General features: G+C 39.4%; 1 pseudogene; it reads right to left on the bottom strand.

The window, feature by feature from the left end:
- Positions 1-1,665: 1,665 nt before the first annotated feature.
- On the bottom strand, positions 1,666-20,727 carry LOC122356069 (annotated as a pseudogene).
- Between the last annotated feature and the right edge of the window lie 597 nt (positions 20,728-21,324).

Genomic DNA, 21,324 nt, shown 5'->3' with positions numbered 1-21,324 from the left:
CACGGGTGTTGCGCCGGCTAATGTAGTTTAAATAGATTATGGGCCATAAATATCGCTGTGAGATCCAGAAAAAGGTGAGATCCACATACCGTCGTTGTTGTGAGTTGTCCACCAGGGGTCACTTGATGTCTTTTTACGAAAGCCTTCACAGCGCACCGATAAAGTAGGTTAATTAAATTCACAAGTTCACTATTTCAGAATGCCAGAACTCAAAGCATTGGGTTTTTGGCTCAAAAATGTGTCAGTCGGGCATTATGGCGCTGTTTATGCGATGTATTGTGTGATTATTTAAATTAAGCGCCTAACGGGATGGAGAGTAGCGCGCACAAAATGTAATCCATAATGAATTTTGATCAGGACAACTGCAATACAAAGACATTTAGCGATTTAGACGCTGCTTAGTTACTACACAGTTAAAAACTTTAATGCACACAGATCTGTATAAAAATAACACATTACGATAAAAACAAATATACATTTCACCAATAAATTACATAAATAAATTATATTTACACAATACTGTTGTTAATGCGTTATGTATCACAAAAATCGTTTCCCATGAAATTGATATTACTATACCGCTTTAAAAGAGCATCATTACAGTGTTAAAGGGAACGCTACGCTGTCGCTTAAAAACGCTCATAAAGCAAATACTCAAAGAATAAAACTTACTTGGCATATACTCACGTTGAAATATTTTACAGTTTGAACACTTGGCTAAAGTGAACACTTAAACCTGAAATTAAAAGCGCTTTTAGTATTATGGCTTGGTTATATACATACAGTACTACTGTATCACACAATGGAAGTTTTGATATATGTGTGGTTAAGTGCTTCGCTTTATTTTACACGCGGCTCATTGGTGCTACTGTTTACTCTTCGAGTACAGACGTCATATCAACAAATACAGTGGTTCCCAGGCTGTGTACCTTGAAGTCAATATGAAACAGCATCTCGCAACCCACCTTACCTTCATAATGTGACCTACTGTATTCCCAAGTGATACAGTCTATTAAAATGAGAAAAGGGGTAAGGTGTGTTTTTAAATTTGAACCAATTTAACTGATGGATATTGAAAAGTGCCCTCTGAATGAAAATTAGTTTATTTTCTCTAAAATAATTATCTTGATTTATGGATTTAATTTTCATGAAACTTTAAAGACCCCATTGGTTAACAATAGTTAATGCATTAATATATATTATTAATTAATATGTATTTTTTTAATTATTATTTATTAATCTTGTTTTTATACAATTCAGGTAAGCTTAGGTCTAATCAATAATATTAACAGACAGATTTGAATGTTATTAAAATTACCAAAAAAACAAAACAGAAAGAATGTTTTCATTTTCATAATAAAAAAATTTGTAATCATAAAATTGGGGAGAAAATAGATTCTGGAAGGCACTAAGACACGCCACAGTTTAGGGTTTCATAAAAATATTGCTTGGTGAGAGCAAAATGGTTTTCAGAGGCATAATACATAATTTCTGATTTAATATTACACAGACAAGCATTTCTTATCTTAAGTTCCTTGACCAGGTACGAGCATTACTGTTTTCATGTTGACTCTGATTTAATGTTCCCTTAGCAGTACATGCCTCACTTGTGGCATCTTTGATCAAATAAAAATGGGTTCTTTAATGGCCACTGCTTTCCAGCGACGGACTCTCAGATTCATGAGTTCCGTCTTTATCTTTTGAGAGGTCAGAAGTGGCCTTTTACTTCAACAAGAGCAGCTGCGCGATCTCTGCGGCTAAACAATGTCGGTGTTCAGCCTCTTCTTCTCTAGCTCAGCTGGAGCCGGGGACTGGAGGAAGCTGATCTTGCATTCCTGTTGCGCAGGCACAGAGTTTGTCCTACATCGGTGGAATGGGCGATGGTGAGCTGGGGCTGGTCTGCACTGACAGCGAGCCGATCGGTCCTGGCAGTGTCCACGCAGCACCAGGCCAGCTGTTAGCGCCACCACGGCCAAAGTCATAGCCCCCAGCACCAGCAGGATGATAAGCTGCAGCTCTGACAGCCCTTCTGCCCCATGCTGAGTCACCACTGAGATTTTGAACGAGCGTCTTTCATCCCCGCTGGGAGTGGTCCCCTGGGAGCGGTTGACTGGGACAGGTTTGCTCAGCGTGACTCTGTATCCTTCTGGCTTCCTGAATGGAGACACGGCTTGAGGCCCTGACTCCCAGACGGGAACTCACAAGTTCTTCCAGTGAACCCTGGGGAGCAGAAGCACTGGAAGGTGGAGACTGGTCTCATACAGCGCCCTCCGTTGAGGCAGGGCTGGCCGGCGCAGTCGTCCAGGTTGATGGTGCAGAAACGGCCAGTGAAACCGCAGGGCACAGACAGGAAAACGGTTCACGCCATCCAAACAGGTGGCACCATTGGCACAGGGGCGCATCAGGCAGTCGTCCATGTTGGTCTCAAGAGCGGGCCCCGTGAAGCCGGCCAGGCATCGACAAGACAGTTCTGGAGCGTAACCACCCAGATCCTCGCAGAGACCACCATTCTTGCAGGGGGACCTAAAGCAATACACGTAAGAAATTATAAACTATATTGCCAAAAATATTGGCACCCCCTTCTAATGAGCAAGTTGGACTACTTTAGTCATGAGTACAAATCTATGTTTAACAGGTTGGACAGAACCCTTTTCCTATATTTCCTTTCTCTATTCTCTGTGTCATTTTTGTTTTGGTTTTTGGTTCAACGTCTGCTTTTAAAGTCACACCAGAGGTGTTCAGCTGGGATTAAGAGTAGGCTTTCTGCAGACCAGTCAAGTTCTTCCACAGTGACTCAATCAGTCATTTCTTGTTGATCCTTGCCTTATACACTGAGGCATTGGCATGTTAGAATAGAAAAGGATCTGAAAGAATTTCTGAAAGAATAGCGCTTGCAAGCCAGGTTTTTTTGTGCCATACCTGGAAGTATACTTTGGACTCAGAATAAGAACATTTAGATTACTGAACAAATGAACCTTCCTTTGCAGGCAGCACCATTGTCATGAGTTAAATACAACCCATGAACTAATTGATTGTGTATCTTGAATGGAATGTAAAATACTTGGTATGCTCAAGTTTAATTTTTCTAATTACTCAACATCTGTATGCTCAGCACGCACCTTTATTTTCTTATTCCACTAATTAGTTGGTGTCTCTGGTGGCAACTTTGACTGAAGAGATGGAACAACATCAAACTATTGGAGGCTGGGATAAAAGACTTATTGAGAGTTGAACAGTTGCCCTTTACAATTAAAAAAAGGTGCCAAAATTAGTATAGGGATGAAACGTTGTTGTGCTTCTGTTTCAACCTCCTGTGTTTGGGCACACTATCAAAGAGTGTACTTTCAAATGCTATGCATTTCGGATAAGCATATACATCAGAAATGTATCTTTCGACTTAAATATCTGCTGCCAAATACATAATACAAATATAAATGAGGCATTTTTTGTAAATGAAAAGTACAAATTATTGATAACATGCCTATAGAACTATGTTATATAACGTAATTTGACAATAGGCTGTTGGTTGATGTAAATGCAATTTACCTCTAAACAATTCTTTCTCAAAAATACAAAAACAAATCTTAATGGAACTATTAAAGAATCACAATGTTTAAAATCCTTATGATTTGTTGTTACATTGCCACTGGTTGGCCACACACAAAAAAGTTCTGCCCTAATGTAATGCCAAGCCCGAGAAAGTAAAAACTCAAGCAAATGGTTCTTTTCAAAGAGTCACAAGATTGACACTTTAGAAGGGAACCAGCCATGTGATTGGCTTATTTACATACTTGGATGTATCTGCATATTCAACTTTTAATATGTGACGAACGTCCCCATTACATCATTCATGTTCACAGGATAAGCCGTCAACCATGTAATATTTCAAGTAATAATTTGTCATCCTTAAACTGTGCTGCAACTGGTTCAGTCCTGCAGCATCGTTTCCCTGGAAACCTCTCTGTCGGTTTGTTTTGGACTTCATGGGAAGAACAGCGGGGGCCGAGCTGCAGCGTGTCAGTATTAGCAGTCTCTTACAGGGCCAGTAATGAGCCCATTGAATTACATGATTGCACTCTGGAGGCTGCAAATTGACCAGGCTGTTGTGCTGCCTGTGCCAGTGCGTCTAGGCTTGTGTGCTAATAGATCAAGGACCACAGCTTAACAAAATGTTTACTTAAAGAGGTCAAATCATGAACTGATCTTATATAAAAAAAAAAGTTCATGGTAACAGTGTAATCAGAAAGTCCTACTAAAATGACTCGCTCTGTTCTTCCACAGCTTTGTGATGTTGGGAAGGTGAGTACAATACAGAAATAAAACATACATTTACGTTACGAACAAAAAGGGGAAAAACATCTCACTTGGTCTTTTGGCAAGGTCCTGTTTTCAGCTCACAGTCCCGCCCATGAAAGCCTTCGGGACACAAGCAGCTGTAATCCCCAGAGTCATTCAAGACGCAAGTAGCTCCATTCTGACACGGCTGCTCTCTGGAGCACACGTAAATATCTGCACAAACAAGTCAGTGCCAAGTATGTCAATCTGTTAAAGCATTTAAGGAATAAGTGAAAAAAATTAAAATGTTGTCATTAATTAGTCCCTCATGTCCTCAAACCTGTAAGACCTTCAATCTTCTTTGGAACACACATTAAGATATTTTGGATGCAACCCGTGAGCTCTCTGACCAAACTATCAAAAGTATTGGCACCCTGATGTCACATGGATTATTTTTATCGATCTCTTGGCTATGTTTCTGGAAGTTGATTGTGTTCATCACATTGCTGTCTTTGGAAGGTCAGAGGGCTCTCAGATTCCATCAAAAACATCTTAATGTGTGTTCTGAAGAGGAACCAAAGGTCTTGGGTGTTAGGAACGACATAAAAGTGAGTAATTATTCATGACCTTAAAGAAATAGTTAACACTAAAATGAAAATTGTTTCTAATTCATGTTGAATATAACTCCATAATGAAAACAGTGGCTAAAATTACGAGTGAGTTTTGCACAAAAGCTTTAGTTGCGACTAGCCTGTATTTCTTTGATATATGTTTAAATGCATAGAAATCATATTGTATTTCTTTTATCTGTATAATCAGTGCTGTCAGGTCAATCTCTAAAAATGAATCACCTTTATCACAGAATCGGCCTGCCCACCGGCCCATGCACGTACACTGCCAGGGCTGGTGGCAGGTGCCATGGACACATCCGGGCATTCGCACACAGTCTTCACACCGCTGTCCACCCCATCCTGGGTCACACCTGCCACACGGAGGCAAGAGTCAACCCCGCGCGCTCCATGCTCATTGTATCATGAATCTGTTTACAGTGTTCTTCTGCAACAGTAGTGAGCAGGAACAGGCTTGCACAGGTCAGATATACTTCACCAACACGAGCCTATATTTCACTCTCATGAACCCACTCACCTGCAGTCACCGTTTTCAGCACACTTTCCATGGCCGAGTTCACACGCAGTTACTGGCCGAGGGTGTCGGAGATGTATCTACTGAGAAAAATGAAACTGAGAAGAGAAGAGTACATTTAATATAGAGTTTGGTAGTATTTTCTTGATTTTTTTTTTTTTTTTTTTTTTTTGCAGAACAGCAATCCTCAATAATAATTTCTCTTCAAATTAAGCAAACAAGCCCTTCAGATCACTTATAAGCTCTAGCTTGTCTGTGAGAGTTTGTCACTTGTAGAAGGCATGTGCGATCAGTGTCACTTTTCAACAGCTTATGTAGCATGTCGAGTGTGGTAAACAACAGCTAGCACATACTAAGATGCACATACGCGTTCATCTTGACTGAAGGAAAGATGATTTATTGTTACAAACGTCAATCAGGGGAAGAGAACTGTTATTTAATTGTCTTAAAGGGGTAGTTCATCCAAAAAAGTTTCTTTCCTCTTGAATAAAAATACATTAAATGTATGTGTAGGGCTGTAGCACATATAGTTTGTCCAGTAAAAATCATCACGCCTATACAAATCCTCATAAACCACAAATACCAACGTGTGTGTGTGAGAGAGAGAGAGATCCTGCACAAAACCAGTCATAAGTAACATTCATTTGTAGAAATGGCATAGAATGTATGGGTCAAAATGACTTTTTGGATTTTTTTTTTATGCCAAAAAGCATCAGAATATTAAGTAAAGTTCAAATTTCCATGACGATTTTTGTATATTTCCTACCGTAAGTATATCAAAACCTAACTTTTGATTAGTAATATGCAGTGTATATGCAAGTGATTTTCTCGATATTTAGACTTTTTGCGCCATCAGATTCTAGATTTTCAAAGTTGTATCCCATCCAAATACTGTCCAATCATAACAAACCATACATCAATGGAAAGCTTATAATTCTCAATTTTTTATATATATATATATATATATATATATATATATATATATATAGCATATTTTCATAAAAGTCTGACCTCTGTCCGAGAGAGCAGAACGTTTATGCGTGTTCTTTTTCCATCCTTAATAATCCGCATGTACTTTTACATGAAAAGTTTTATGATGTGGTACAGGAAATGATTCACCCTGATCTCCATCATCACCATCCCGACTGAGTGATTTAGCATTCTTGGCCGTGCTTATCCAGTATTGGGTTTTGCGCTCCGGTGGATGTTAGAGCAGGGTGTGTGTGTGTGTGTGTGTGTGTTGGGGGACGGCCAGGAAGCGCGTGTGTCTGTGGTGATGGGCACGAGGGGAGCGTGTGCGGTGGGAGGAGAGGAATGTGCTCATGTCTCCGCCCGTATGAGCTTTGCCCGAACATCACAAGAATTCACCATCGCCCAGGGCCCAACCCCTACATGCCTCCAAACCCCCGGCGCTCACAGCCAGCCTCTACATCACACGGCCCGTCTGCGTTTCCACTAAACATACTCAATTATTCCTCATAGCCAGGAAGTTACGAATAATTCTCAAAACGCAAACCACACGTACACTTACGACAAGTTTGTTTACCCTCATCTGACATGCTCACTTAATCGTGTGCCTATTCCGGATAAAGGCCGGTATGTGAGACACAATACACGTGTAAGCTCATATTCGTTCAGCGGCGCTGGAATGGGAAGCATTTTCCATGTAATCTGGCCAAGTGTAAGACCTGTATTCCTGGAAACACAGAGCTTTGAACAATGCGAGCCTGGCTTTCCTGCGCTATCAGTGCAACAGCTGAAAAGTACAAACTGATAACAGAGAGCAGCCCAAACAACAACGTGAAGCGTAATCTCTTAAACATAGACAGCTGAAGGATTAGTTTAACATTTAAAACCAAGAGAAGCTGTTCTCGTAATGATTCTTGTCGTACAGCTCAATAAGACGTGAATGGAAATATTCTTTCTCTTGCTTAAATGGCATTTGCATACGCTGTGGGTTCCAAAAGCAATTTTTTTTTTTTATCATTGTTATTTAAACCTGTTGACGAGTTAAATTTAAGCCGATCTGTGACATTGGCCATGTTCACAGCCAACAAAAATGTTCTAAGAATGTTTTCTGTAATGTTCCCAGTCATAAAAACAGTATTTCTGAATGCTTAATTGTTGTTTCTTCAATTAGATTTTTCCTTTTTTATAAACATTATGGGAATGTAACTTAAATTGTTACATTATGGGAATGTTCTCTGACTGTTTTGAAACAAGTATTAAAAATAAATAAATAAATAAATATATAAATATATATATAAATAATTATAACCTTTCTAGCCTCTTAGATAAATTTCAAAAAATAATTTGAAGTGCTTTGACTCTAATTTCTGTAGTATGTTTAAAATATATTATATATTATAATATATTGTAATAAAAATAAATTATATTGCCGAAAAATACTGTGTTTATATTTAAAATACACCAATATATATTTAAAATAAAGTGCCCCTATTATGAATTTTTGAAAATGAGTTTTCAGGCAGCATGTAAAACAGCTCTAAGTGAATGAAAACATCCCGCACAGTTTAAAATCTGAAAGCACACCGTATGAAGTTATTGTCTCTCGAAAGAGTCGACTTGAATCATTGAATCGCTTTCATGAAAAACGAATCTTTCTTTTGCCACTAACAATCCTTTAAATCGACGAATCACTGAAAATTAACAAATCATTAAATCGTGTTTGGGAGTTGTTGAGCAAATAAAGTAAGAATAAATGCATATTATAAGACAATGAAAGTGTTTTTTGTTCCTGCGTTCATGTCAATCTGTTGTTTGGGACTCCCAAAACCAAAATATGAACCTTTCATAACCCATAATAGGGGCACTTTAAGATTTTACCAGCAGTGAAGATTTGAGTTTACATTTTAGCTTTCACTTTATTTATGTATTCTGATGGTCCCTTGAACATATTCTATTGACTATAAGTAACATTGCAACTACATATCTCTGCTTTTTACGAGTTTAACTGTTCATTTACATAACAAAAATGATTTCAAAATGCAAGCTTTTGAAAACAACACCGTTATCATATCTGTGAAAATGAAGACACACACAGCTGCTTGGCACTGAAGCACATTCCTTTTGCTCCTGCCGCACAGATTTTATGCTGATTTTCGTGCCAATTGATGTTTGGAGCTGAAATTGGCAAATTCAGAATTTACCGCTTTATGTGGTCTTCCTCTTCTTGGCTGACTAAAACCCCTGAACTTAAGAGGTGCGTCACAATGCGTCACAATACCTTTGTCCATAAAGGCCCAGTTTTATAGACAGGGCTTAGCCTAAACCAGAATTAGGCCATAGTTCAATTAGGACATGAAAGTATTTATTATAAACATGCCTTCAAAAAAGCATTACTGGTGTACAAAAAGCCACTGGCATGTTTTAAGATCAATCGCAAGTTTCTTTCAGTTGAAACCGCTCAGATTTACATTTTAGTCTAGGACTAGGGTCGAGCCTTGTCTGTGAAACCAGGGTATAGTGTAACAAACACTCCTGATATTAAAAACCAATCATACTGAAAGAACGTTTTTGTAGATGCGGAATTGGGAGATTGAGATTTCTCCAACTCGTGAGCAAGAAAGCTAGTGAAGAATGGTAATCTTAGAAAAGGAAGATACGCAACGTATGCAATATGCAAAGTAGAATATCTGCATAATTCAATGTACACGCTTCTATTCTTTTTCCTTCCCATTGTTCATTTGCTCTCTGTATTTACTGCAAGTTCAAAGCATGCTTTGATGACGAAGACTAGCAGTTGGAGACCGTGAATACTTCATACGCAGTAAACACTATAGAGTTTTAAAGAGAAAGAGCCCGGTGTGACAGCAAACAGAAGTCCGATGATCTCAGAGTGCTGAAAGAGAGATGAGGTGCAAATAACTTCTTCTTGTACAAACTGGAGGAGCCTATTCTAGAAAAAGCCTCCAGGCGGAATTCTGTAGCGTGTGTAAATATTTGCAGTCACATTGATTTCAAATAATATGATGCAGCAAGAAATCTGAAAATGGGCCATGATTCAGTTCAAGTCGATTGAAAAATGTTATATATATACGCGCTTTTCTGCTTGCATATGATACGCAGTTTTCTAGTACAAATGATACACCTCTATCCCACAACCCTAATCTTACTAATCGTAGCATATACAAAACCCATTTTTGCATATCTATACCAGAAGATTTTATTCGCATACCATTTACACTATTTATGAGATCGGGTAGCCCTAAAGGTTTCAGACACCTGCTGATTTGATCTGTCGTGCTCCTGATTCATTGGGCATTGATTTATGCTAAAGATGGATGCATGATCCACTATAGCGAACATTTCAATTGTTAACAGTGGCTGTGTTTCCTGGGGTTGAGTTTATGATAGCAGTGCAACAGGTGTGACTGTGTCCATCCTCCAGCCTTTGTGGTTTACTCCCACGGGGTCCTCAACCAGAGACCACAGTGCGTGGCTCACTGCGTGTGAAAACCAGAGCGATCTAAATTTATTCCTACCATGAAACCCCTATATTGCCTCCAGAACCCCATTGGCCAAGCTCAGCGCCATGGTGCCAGTGAAACATGCAGGTGTGGGTTTCTTCGGTTCTAACTCCAGACGAGCCGCACACACCGCCTAGCGTATGCATATGTGTCCAGGATCTCACTGGGCAGCAGGTGGAGTGTAATAGAAGGCCGGGCGGACAGCGCCTGAAGGAGCTGAGGAAGAAGTAACTAGATCCATGCGGGCAAAGGATCGTTCAGCCTCAGTATCCACTCGGCCGCTTGCACTGCTAGAAAAACATTTTGCCAGGACAGACAAGCGAGGACGGATTATGATCCAGTGAGGCTCCAGAGCGCTGTGGAACATAGGCTCATTGGAAAACATGCCTCTTTAAAATATATATATATATATATTTACTGTACATACATTTCAGTATGTATAACAGCGCAGTAAAACAACTTCCTTCGCAATTCCTTTCACAAAACTATGTTACGACCTCAAAACAGTATTACTATAGCGCCATATAATCAGCTTCTCATATTGTTTTTCTCAGATGGTAAACTTGCTCAGTAGCTCACCTGGTACGTGACGCATTTTCAGCTTTTTGTTAACACTACCTGTTAGGTTGGGTTTAGTGTGCTGCACGTTACTTTCTGTTATTGTTTACCTACAACCACTGACTGAATAAAACGCTCACGTTCGCTGTTTCTGGCAAAATTACTTGCGCTTTTTAATGCAGTTCGCTGGAGGTCACTTAGAAAGTGTCTGAAAACACTTTCGCTTTGACACACTTGCGAGATTCCCACACTGTAATTTCCGCAAACCGCTGAAAGCGCTGAAACTACCTGATTTCTAAAAGTAAATAATAAATGCTGGGCACAGTACATTCCTACAGAAGTTATTTTTTTTCCATTAAGTAATTTTAGTTAACTTTTTGTTGCCAAACAACATTTATAAATTTCGTATTTTATAGTTTAGGCTTATTTTATGACTTATTTTTATAACATTTATAGCACTATTCAATCTACCAATGTGCCACGACTGGTATAAAACTTCAAAGCGGCTTTTAAATCTTCAGTAGGCGCTAATAGTGTTGAGGAACGGCCAGCGACTGATATGATTTCTGAATTCCTGTTTCACATTGTGGCAATAGTCTCTGGCACAGACTCGAGCGCTGTCCGTCTGTCTGTATCAGTCTTGCATTGCAGTGGCTTGTTTCCAGGTTCTTCCAGGAGACACGGCCCCACTGACCTGCACTATAATCCATTTTTGCAGATCAGGTTTTCCCCACATTTTCAACATCAGGTCAGCAGCCACAACTAACTTTTCTTCTGCACAGAAGGACTTTGGGCTTTGACCTTTGCCCCAGCACGCGTGTAAGACACAAACCCTTGCGCCCAACAACTGATACGCAGATTTGCCACATTCTCTAAGCAGACAGGAATTTCACAGCTGAATACTCCAGAGACAGATCAGTCACAACGGAACCATCAAAGGCCTCTGACGCTGAGTTTTATGTAATCTGCTCACCAGGATCCTGTTGCAGCACAGTTGGCAGAAACTGTTTGAGGAAATTAACAGCCTGTATGGCCAATTCTTATAATTCACTCGCTGCAACATTTTCTTTTGTAAATATGCATATGTGCTTCATTTTCAGATTGAGTTTCACTCCTATCCATGATAAACAGATATTTTATGAAATTATATCAAAATAACTACTGCCATTATTTCACAGCAATTTTACTGATAATGATTTTTAAGCGGCTGATGTCAATGGTGTTAAGCGCGTGCGTTGAACAACTGCAAATGAGTTTTAAAGAAGATTTGAAATGCTAAAAAGAAGCATTTCAAACTGAAATATGAAATTATATTTATAAGTGCCCTTTAATAATGTATGCTCATCCACTGAATTTAAGATGTGTCAGAATTAATCGTATATTAATTATAAACCTTTCCGTCTTATATTGGGAACTCGGAAGTTATTATATGTGTATTGAGTTAAACATACAATGAATGCGTGAGCAACCACCACTCAAGAATATACAGTAAAAAAATAAATAATAATAAGTGTGTGAAATATATTTACCTTGGGCTTCACAGTTGTGTTGAAAAAGCAGACAGCAGGCACAGAGCAGCAGAACTACAGCGAGTTTCATGGTGCAGGGCAATCTGAAACCACGAGACATTGAAACATTAGCATTCAGGAAATTACAGTAAACATTTGGACAGTTTGCCGCAACATATCTACTGAATAGAAGTAGAAAGCAAGACACGAAACACTGAAATCAAGGCCTGCCCGCATAGCCTCCAACATGAGCCACAACAGCCCAGGAGAAGATCTCTGAGCACTTTCACTCTAACAGAGCAGCACCTGACCACAGACCAGCTGACAGACACGCTTAATAATTCAAGTTAATACTCAATAATTAAAAGCACTGTGTGAATCTTTTATAATGGACGTTTACAAGAGCGCATCACTCCTTCACTACCTTGTTCGCGCTCATCTTGCAGCTCCGTTGAGCCAAGAGCTGACAGAAAAAGTGTTACGTTGTGTCTGTTTGTTGCTCTTGTGCCTAACTCGCGCTCTGTTGAGCAATGCTTTTGGGTTCTGCTAGAATATCATTTGAAGTAAAACAACATTGTAGATTGCAGCAGCACCTCTTTTCACCCTATAAGCGCAGATTTAGTTCCTCTCTCTTTAGTAGAGATGAAATTTCATACGATTGTAGTGACCTAAATAATCACAGATAAGGGTATTATCACAGTTCTGTCAACAAATGAAATTTGCATTACAATGCATGTATTGTTTGCATAAACTCAATAATTAGTAATAAGAATTAATAATAAAGTAATAACATTAAAATTTCATTTGCAACAAAAAAAGTGGTCTGAACAGAAATGGCAGGCAGACTAAGGTGGTGCTTATAATAGAAATAGAATAGAAATAGAATTGTTTCTCCAGTAACCTGGTTTGTTTATGCATTCATCGATTCATATTTTTGCTCTGTCGAAGCAAAACAAAGCAAATGCTGCATGACATAATACAATCTAAAACGGTAATACTAACTGTGGGGACTTTTTCTCATGGTTTAGCATCAAACCGGGAAACCGTTTTTTGTGGCCTGATGGCATAAAGTCGTGAAAATTTCTATTTCTTTTTCTATAAATGAAATAAGTATTGCAAACGGGGCAAGTAAAATAATTGGTGAGAGACAAGTACCTCTCACTGTTTTCTATACCGTGGCATTAAAAACAGAATAAAGTGCCTTTGGTGAAAAAGGCCATGGATAAGACAAATTTTATCCCAACTGCCATTGGTGTTTTAAAAGCTGAAGAAAGAGCAAGATCATTTTAAATTCTTCTGTGTTTTCTCCATCTGTAGATGGTGCAACTGGCCTCTTTGTTTTTTTTTTTTTTTTTTGGATGTTTCCCATTGTAGATTAATGGTGCACTCCTGCAACCACTAGTGGGGATGGTTTTGGGCACAGCTTTGAACGGCAAAAGCTGAGAAGAGGTCCATTTCCATGGAAGAGGCTCTCGAGCATGTCACACTAGGAAGCCTCCATCTACAGTCCTTGATGCTGGGGATGCCATGTCAATTATCACTTATGCTTTCTGGCCGGTCTCATGTGCAGACACCTGCCAGTGAATGCGAGCGCGCAGGCTATATTTGAACGTTACTTTATTTCCTGAGCAGCTCGCTCTGTGATTGTCGAAGGTGCTATTTCCAGCCGTGTTTAATTAATGCGTGTCACATCAGATGTGAAAAATACAGTCAGGGCCTTTTATGCCATTTGACACATTGGCAATTATCCAGGGAAACTGTCGTAATTTTTTATGGTCCGTCTTTCACAAATCATCAAATTTCAATGAATCATGCACAGCGATTCATTATAACAGTTATAAATTTAAAGGTAGCCCACAGGCTAACTGAAAGCTCCTTCGGCTAAACATCAAGCTAAAAACCAAGACGGTTCATATATGAATTATCAGCTTGTCATAGTTTCGAATTTGAGCAACAGAAATAAAATGAATAGGGACGTTGTCATGACATGACGAATAAATTTTGCCTTGATGATTTAGCATATAAAAGGTTTTGTACCATTAAAACATCCTGTGGGTTTCATAGCTTAAAACATCCTCCGCGTTATAAACAAAGCATTTATCTGATCAAGCTCCAAAAATGTCTCGGTCGGATCCGAGGTGAGAGACAACATCTCCCAAGCCAAAAAAAACCATGGCTCCAAACTGCCTCCAGAGCAAGATATAAGTCATAATCTTGCCATCGGCTTTGTCTTGACGAAGCAAGTAGAAATTACAATCACTGCCATTATGTTGTCTACGCTGGATGCAGATGTGCATTCGATTTCGGACAAATGGAGTGAAAGAAATTGCTCTTTGACGTGTTTTGTTCAAACAGCTTGATCGTCTATATCTGTAAGGAGGAGTTGATTAGATGGTATATTTTAAATGGCACTCCGGATCATGCCAGAAGATTGATTGGAGCATGTTGTTTTGTAAACGAGGCACAGTCTCGTGCAAAATTCACGAAAAAACAAGTTGAGAGATAAAGCAATACTTGATCTGCAGCTGCATCACAATTACAGATTAAACCCTGTGGCTGGTGATGAGAAGGTGATTTCCTAACACGCCAAACGATCGGTTTGTGTGAGAAACTGAAAGGCTTTCACTGTATATATATTTTTCGCTATGTCCAGCTGTCCCGAGTGTGTGACGTCTGCACGTGCCCAGCGGATGAGTTCGTGTGAGAAAATGTAGTCTTTTAGGTTTTAGTCGGTTTGAACACTCAGGATAAGCGTGAGCAGTTAGCATTTTGATTACAACCTCTGCATGCTCGGTGCAAACGATGAGTGATGCATACGCAGGATAGATTATTTCCGTTACGTCTGTACGTAAAAAAATTGCGATTTGATTGTTTCGTGTCTTGGGACATCAATGTGTCGTCACGAGCAGCAGTGTTTAATTTGTCTGTGCGTGTTTTATTTTTAACCTCAAGGATTGTGTGCCCATTAAATTGCATTATATGACAGCAACCATTTGAGTTAAAACATGTTTTTTTTGTGTGTTTTACTGAAGAAACAAAGTTACCTACATCTTGGATGCCCTGGGGGTAAACAGATAAACATCACATTTTCATTTTTGGTGTACTTTCCTTTAAGGCAACCCCCCTCATCAGAAAGCTCTGTTTGAGTAGTCATGGTGGATTGTAAACACCCGCTGTTATGATTGGCTAATGTGTGTTTGACAATCTACGGCCATTCATAGATGGATGCTTCTTGTAACGTCAGTCTTCTTCTGTGGAGGCGGTGCTTAGCTACACTATGACATCATAGAGCAGAACATTCTACAAACGGTCTTTTTGACAGACGTTCTTCAAAATTAGCTGTTTTTAGACTCACGAGAAAGTTTTGAGCTCTGAAACTTACTGGATGTTTTTATACAGTGATCTCTTATGTCAAAAGATGAAGGGAATTTTGGTTTCTCTGTTCATGACCCTTTAAAACAGACAGAGGGTCATAATTAGGAGGAAATTAATAATTTTCCAAACATATTTATTTTTTTCATTAACATAATTGGTAAACTTCAAGAAACATATTGAAATAAAAAATCCATGTCATGACCCCTTTAACATTTGTTTCATCAAAGTGAGGTTAAATGCATGAAGTGTATGCAGATTATTAGTGTTTATTATTGCATAAGTGCATATTATTTAATACATATTTAATTGCATGTTTGCATAATATTCAGTGCTTGTATTCCCCTAGGCTTTTTTTTTCTTTCTTTTGATGAATATTAAGTCAGTTTTATTTTTTCCGTGGAGCTGCTATTGCTAATACTGCAATTCTATTATTATTTACTCACTCTAATGACTTTTCCTCTTTCCATGGGATACAAAGAAATAGAAAAAGAAAAGATTTTTGGCAGATTTCTGAGGAGCTGACTGATGTTCGAGTCATTATTCACTTTCACTCTAACAAACTCTTAATGTTTAGACCGCAAAACCTGCCAGATTTGAAAGGACTGATTAATGGAGTGCTTTTTTCAATGGGAATTAATTTGGGAAAAGCTTGGTATGGGAAAGCTGAGAACATCACTGATCCCGTCACTGTTCACGTGTGTGTTATACCTGAACACAACACAGCGGTTTAAACTGGAGGCTGTTGGGAGAATATTTGGAGAAAACAATTCAGAGCTGCAGTGAAGGGCATGATCTGATGTTTTATGGTCTTATTCTGGAGAATGACACTAAATATGAATGAGAAGAAGCTGCATAAAGACTCTTCTTATTTATTAATGGAAATAATAACATAGAATGTATAAGTTTGACACCATTTTATATTGTGACTCATCAAAACTATCTATTTTACCAGCCTGGGAACACATACTTATCTACCTCTCAGATGCTGCACACTAAAAAGCACATTATTTGTGCCTATATTGTATGAAACAGTTATCTAAAAAGTCTTTAAACAATAAAAAAGTAGTGACAGACTTCTGAAGTCGCATGCACACTGAAGCACAAAATACACTTCCATGCGAAAGACATGCACAGATCTCAAAGTAACCCACAAAAATCTTACTTAAATCCTACTTAAAAACCCATTATTTTACCAAGAGGCTTCCACGGAAACTTCACTGGCACATCTAAAACAGCCAATCTGTATTCCTACACCATTTCCATCTCAAATGATGTGTGAACACAAACACGTTCCTGCTACTGCACGAATAGTCAGATTATAAATCACAAGTTTAAGTGCTCGAGCTCGACCCACAGCATATTTCTAAAACCTGCTGTAGCCTTCTGCGCAAACTGCAACGCAAGGATACTCATTTTGAAAAAGTTACAGAGTTCAAAAGCGACTGCACAGCCCAGCTCTTTCGAGCGGCGTTATTTTAAATGCCACTTAACTCTATTAAACACATAAACGCACAAATAGATGTGACACACCTGAGCTGTTGGTGGCCCTCCAGCAGAGCGTTGCAGACCTCAGGTGCTGATAAAACGGGACTCACATATCACACAGACGGCATCAGAAACTACCGTGAAAGCAATATTCGCTCTCTCGTATATGCACACCCTCAAGATCAGCTCGCTAGTGAGACACGTTTTGTTGATAGAAATGCTTGTTTGTAGAAGCAGTCAAGGTTCCACCTCCCCACTCAACAAGCCAACCTGCCCAAGGACTGGCTCTTAAAGAGACAGGCTTCCTCAATACCACCATCTCACACAGCCCAAAGACCAATCCATCACGCTAGAGCGGGTACGGCAAGATACAGTACAGACATCGCATGCTTGTTTGGTTTTGTCAAACCCTCAGCAACTTTTTTGGTATACCACCGACAGGTCTTGTTGTTTCAGACAGTTTCTGGACACATCTGATTGAGAGCGCATTGCATGCACTTTGCCGTCTTGTTATCAGAGAAGCGCAGTCTGGCAGAAAGCCTTAGCGAATGCCGTAGCGGTAATGGAAGGCTTTTTGCTGTTGCTGTAGCGACAGACAAGGCTCCTGATGTTGGGGGCTGATGTGCCCACACGTTCCTCTGCAGGCGATGGTGTGGAGAGGATCAGTTTTCAGCAGATTATCTCAACAATATCAGGCCTGTGGAGCATTTGAAAACAGGCATCTACATGTCCACGCCACTGCGATGGGAGACCGCGCTCACACATATGTGCACACACTCGCTCTGCGCGCTGCATAAATATATTACTATAAATGAGGGCGTATGTAAAGACAGGCGTGTATCAACCGCTGGCGTGTTTCTCTTACAAAGCTGAATCACTACTACTACTTTATCGGGCTCCTGAGGGCTTATGTGCTGATAGTCTTTGAGGAACAGAAGAATAGGAAAGCACTCAAAGCTCATTTGTTTTGGTTGCTCGCCTCATGTTTATATTGAGATAATGGCAAGCCCATTATTCCAGCCATTCAGCTTTTTGATTTTAAGCACACATTTGTACGTCTGTCCTGCTGTGGCCTGATTATGTTTGCGCTGAAAATGGCAGCGCTGTAATTAGGTGTTCAAATCGGCTGCTCTGTCGCGAAGCGCCGCTGCTGCTCTTCGCATCATTATCCACTGCAGTCGCAACAATTACGGCAATTGTGAAAATTGACTTTCATTTGAATATCACACACAGTATCTGTTTTAACGTGTTCATCTTGCGCCCTGAAAAACAAAGGTTCCAAAAAGGGGTTTTTGTGAAGCCACAAAAGAAGCTTTCAGTAAACAGTTCTTAATATAGTGTGAAGAACATTTTAATTACCTTTTTACTAGAACTTTCTACTACTATAAAGAATGTTTGTGCTCGGAAACGGTTTTACACTCTTTAAAGAATGTTTTAAGGATATTGACGTCTTTTTATTGCATCAACGCTTTCTACGTGGAAAGCCATAGAAAAGTGTTAAAGTGTAAAATGTTTATTGGTATCAGTGGTATCATAAAGAACCTTCAACGTGCATGGAGCTTGTCTTGAGCTTATCTTTGCACAAAAGGTTCTTTAGATTAGTAAAATGTTCTGGTAACGCTTTTTTAAGTTTCATCAGTTAACATTAGTTAACTACATTAGTTAGCATGAACTAAGATTGAACAATACAGCATTTATTAATATTATTTAATGTGCATTTCAGCATTTACTAATGCATATAAAATCACAAGCTGTGCTTGTTAACGTTATTTAATGCACTGTTAACTAACGTCAACTAAAAATGAACGGCTGTATTTTTATTAACATTAACAAAAATGTATAAATATGTCAATAAATGTGTTGATCGTTGTTCGCTTCATGCTGGTTAATACATTATCTAACGTTAACAAATGACACCTCTTTTAAGAACTGAAAGGTTCTTTGAAGGACGGTTCTATGGCATCACCAGAAAATCCCCTTTTGGTTCCTTTTCAAAACTTTTCTTTTGAAAAAAATCTATGTTTCAGTGCTTGTGTGATCAAATCCAAAATTCCACGATCTATATATATTTCACTTAGTTTCATATCATCTGTTTTTTAATCTTTCTTTTCTTTTCTGTTATTTTTGTAATTTCTGTATTTACGCAGTAATAGCATTCAGAACAGATTCAAGGCCCTTCTTGCCTATTTCTTCCCAGAACATGTGCCCGTCCTCCTCCTGGTTTGTGCTCTTGTTGTTCTTCTGAATTGTCATCATCATATATCATGTTATCACTGCTTACTGTAAAACATCCATTTACAAGCAAAAATACGCCGCCACTTCCTCCTCCATCCCCACATAAAGCACTTCAGAAATCCCAACTCTTCTTTTTCCTAGTTTTTCCAGAGTAATCCAGATGGGAACTCTGATAGTCACGGTTTTTGCTTTGCAAAAGAACAGAGAACAGAAAAACCATACAGCCAGTATCAGCATTTTCTAATTCGTCATAATAACAGTAGTACATCAAACTATTCAAACCACTAAGATGGCATCATCACAGTTTTTTGGAAGTATGACAATGCGCCCCTAGAAAAATTGTATGTAACTGTGTTTGTGCCAACAAACAAACAACTGCGCTGGATCCCGTCCTCTGACTCATACGCCACGGAGGCATGAATAGAAGCTAAGTGGGTGTTTAACAGTCTGAGCTTAAAGCAGGGCAGCTTGAATGATATGTATATTTGTCCTTCCCAGAAAATGTACTCGCACACTCAACCAGTGTTAATGCTGCACCTTTGATATCTGTGCTGTTCAGATGAAGATTGCATCCACTTTAATATACTAGCATGAAGTGGAGGGTAAAAGCATCTTCAAAGGACCGTGTTAGATGGGGTTTAAATACTACTACCCTTTTAACACGGCATCTATCACGGACCACTCGCATTTCAAGCGAAGTGGATGAATATCACAGAATAATCCTGGTTTGTGTGTCCGTGGTGGTCACTGTTACTATAGCAACTGAGAGAAGATGCCCTGTATGTAGACAGTAGAGTGAGATTAACTAGTGCAACAGAGCGCCTGCTGGAGCTTCCTTCCTATCATTTGCAACATATGGGCTTTAGTGCTTTGCATATGGCACGATTCATATGCCAATTTTTAGTCCATGAAACAAGAATGTGTTGTGACAAGTAATGCAAATCTATCTATCTATCTATCTATTCTGGTTAGCTCAGCTAAATAATTGAGAATTAAGTAACCTCATTGCACAAAGTAAGCATTTCAATTAAGCATTAGAGCACTTATAAGACAGCAACAGCAACTCAGTAAAATGTTATATAATGACTAAAGGAACATATTTGCACTGAAAAGATTCTAAACTTCTAAAAATTAGGGTGTTTTATTGCCATTATCTATCTATCTATCTATCTATCTATCTATCTATCTATCTATCTATCGCTCTCTCTCAATCTGTCTCCCTCAGACTTGCTCTTGCTACTCTGTCCATGTGTTTTAACAGGCTCAGCTCTTATATTAGACAGCTCCATGAATGCCAGAGAAAGTAGATTATGAAGTCAGAGTTTTATTAGGAAGTGACGGTATTTATGAACTCCATTTACAACCCAGTGATGTTTCCCACACCATGCAGACCAGTAATATATGCGCCTGCAAATGTGAGCTTTACAGTGAGATGCTATACAAGGCTCCGTGTGAAAAATGCATTCGAATGCACGGACAGAGTAAGAATTTCCATCAAACATTAGAAAAAGAGCACTTACAAGACTTTAAAGAAACCTCAGTAACTTATATAATATCTTCAGGGCTTAAGTGTTAAGAAGGAAGAAAAAAAAAAACACATTCCAGCACGAACCTACCCTCTCTTATAGCCTGAGCCTGGTGTTCCTTCCTGTGTGAATATCAGGTTAAGTCAAGATCCACTGAGCGGCGGCTCTCTGTGTTGATCTTACTGTGGTGTTGTTTTCTGCCTATGAGACGTGTCCCTGTCCACAGCTAGTGTATGCTGGGCGTCTGTCTTTGAAGTTATTTCGGCATGTGTCTAAGTTGCAGACAGCATGAAGAAGGGGCTTCTTGACCTTCCCTTCACCCTAAACCTCCGTCTCGGATGGAGAACAAGGAGGCGCACGCGTCCACGCACTTCACAGCCTCTCACCCTGCCCTGCAGCTCTGACTCACAGGGCTGCTCGGACCCCTGAGGACTTCACTTAAGGCACACGCCGTACTCTGTCACCAAGCACGTCGTCCCCGTCGTCGGATTGAAGCGGTGTTAAGTGAACCCCTTGATAAGATAGCCTCTGCTCCACTAAGGCAACCAAGAGGGCTATTTCTGCTCTAAGAGTTACATGAGAATTTGAAAGATAGGGTCTCTAACTTTTTTACCCTTCTGGTACATTGAGGACTTCCTCACATGTCATCCTTCACAGGACAAGTTCAATCTGTCTTGATTGTTTCCTGTTGTTGTCTTGCACCATCCAGAGTCCAACTCAGTCTTCAAT

The sequence above is a fragment of the Puntigrus tetrazona genome, chromosome 13, assembly GCF_018831695.1.
Source record: "Puntigrus tetrazona isolate hp1 chromosome 13, ASM1883169v1, whole genome shotgun sequence".
Taxonomy (NCBI): Eukaryota; Metazoa; Chordata; class Actinopteri; order Cypriniformes; family Cyprinidae; genus Puntigrus; species Puntigrus tetrazona.
Note: the sequence above shows the minus strand (reverse complement) of the source record. Positions and strands in the feature narration are given on the sequence as shown.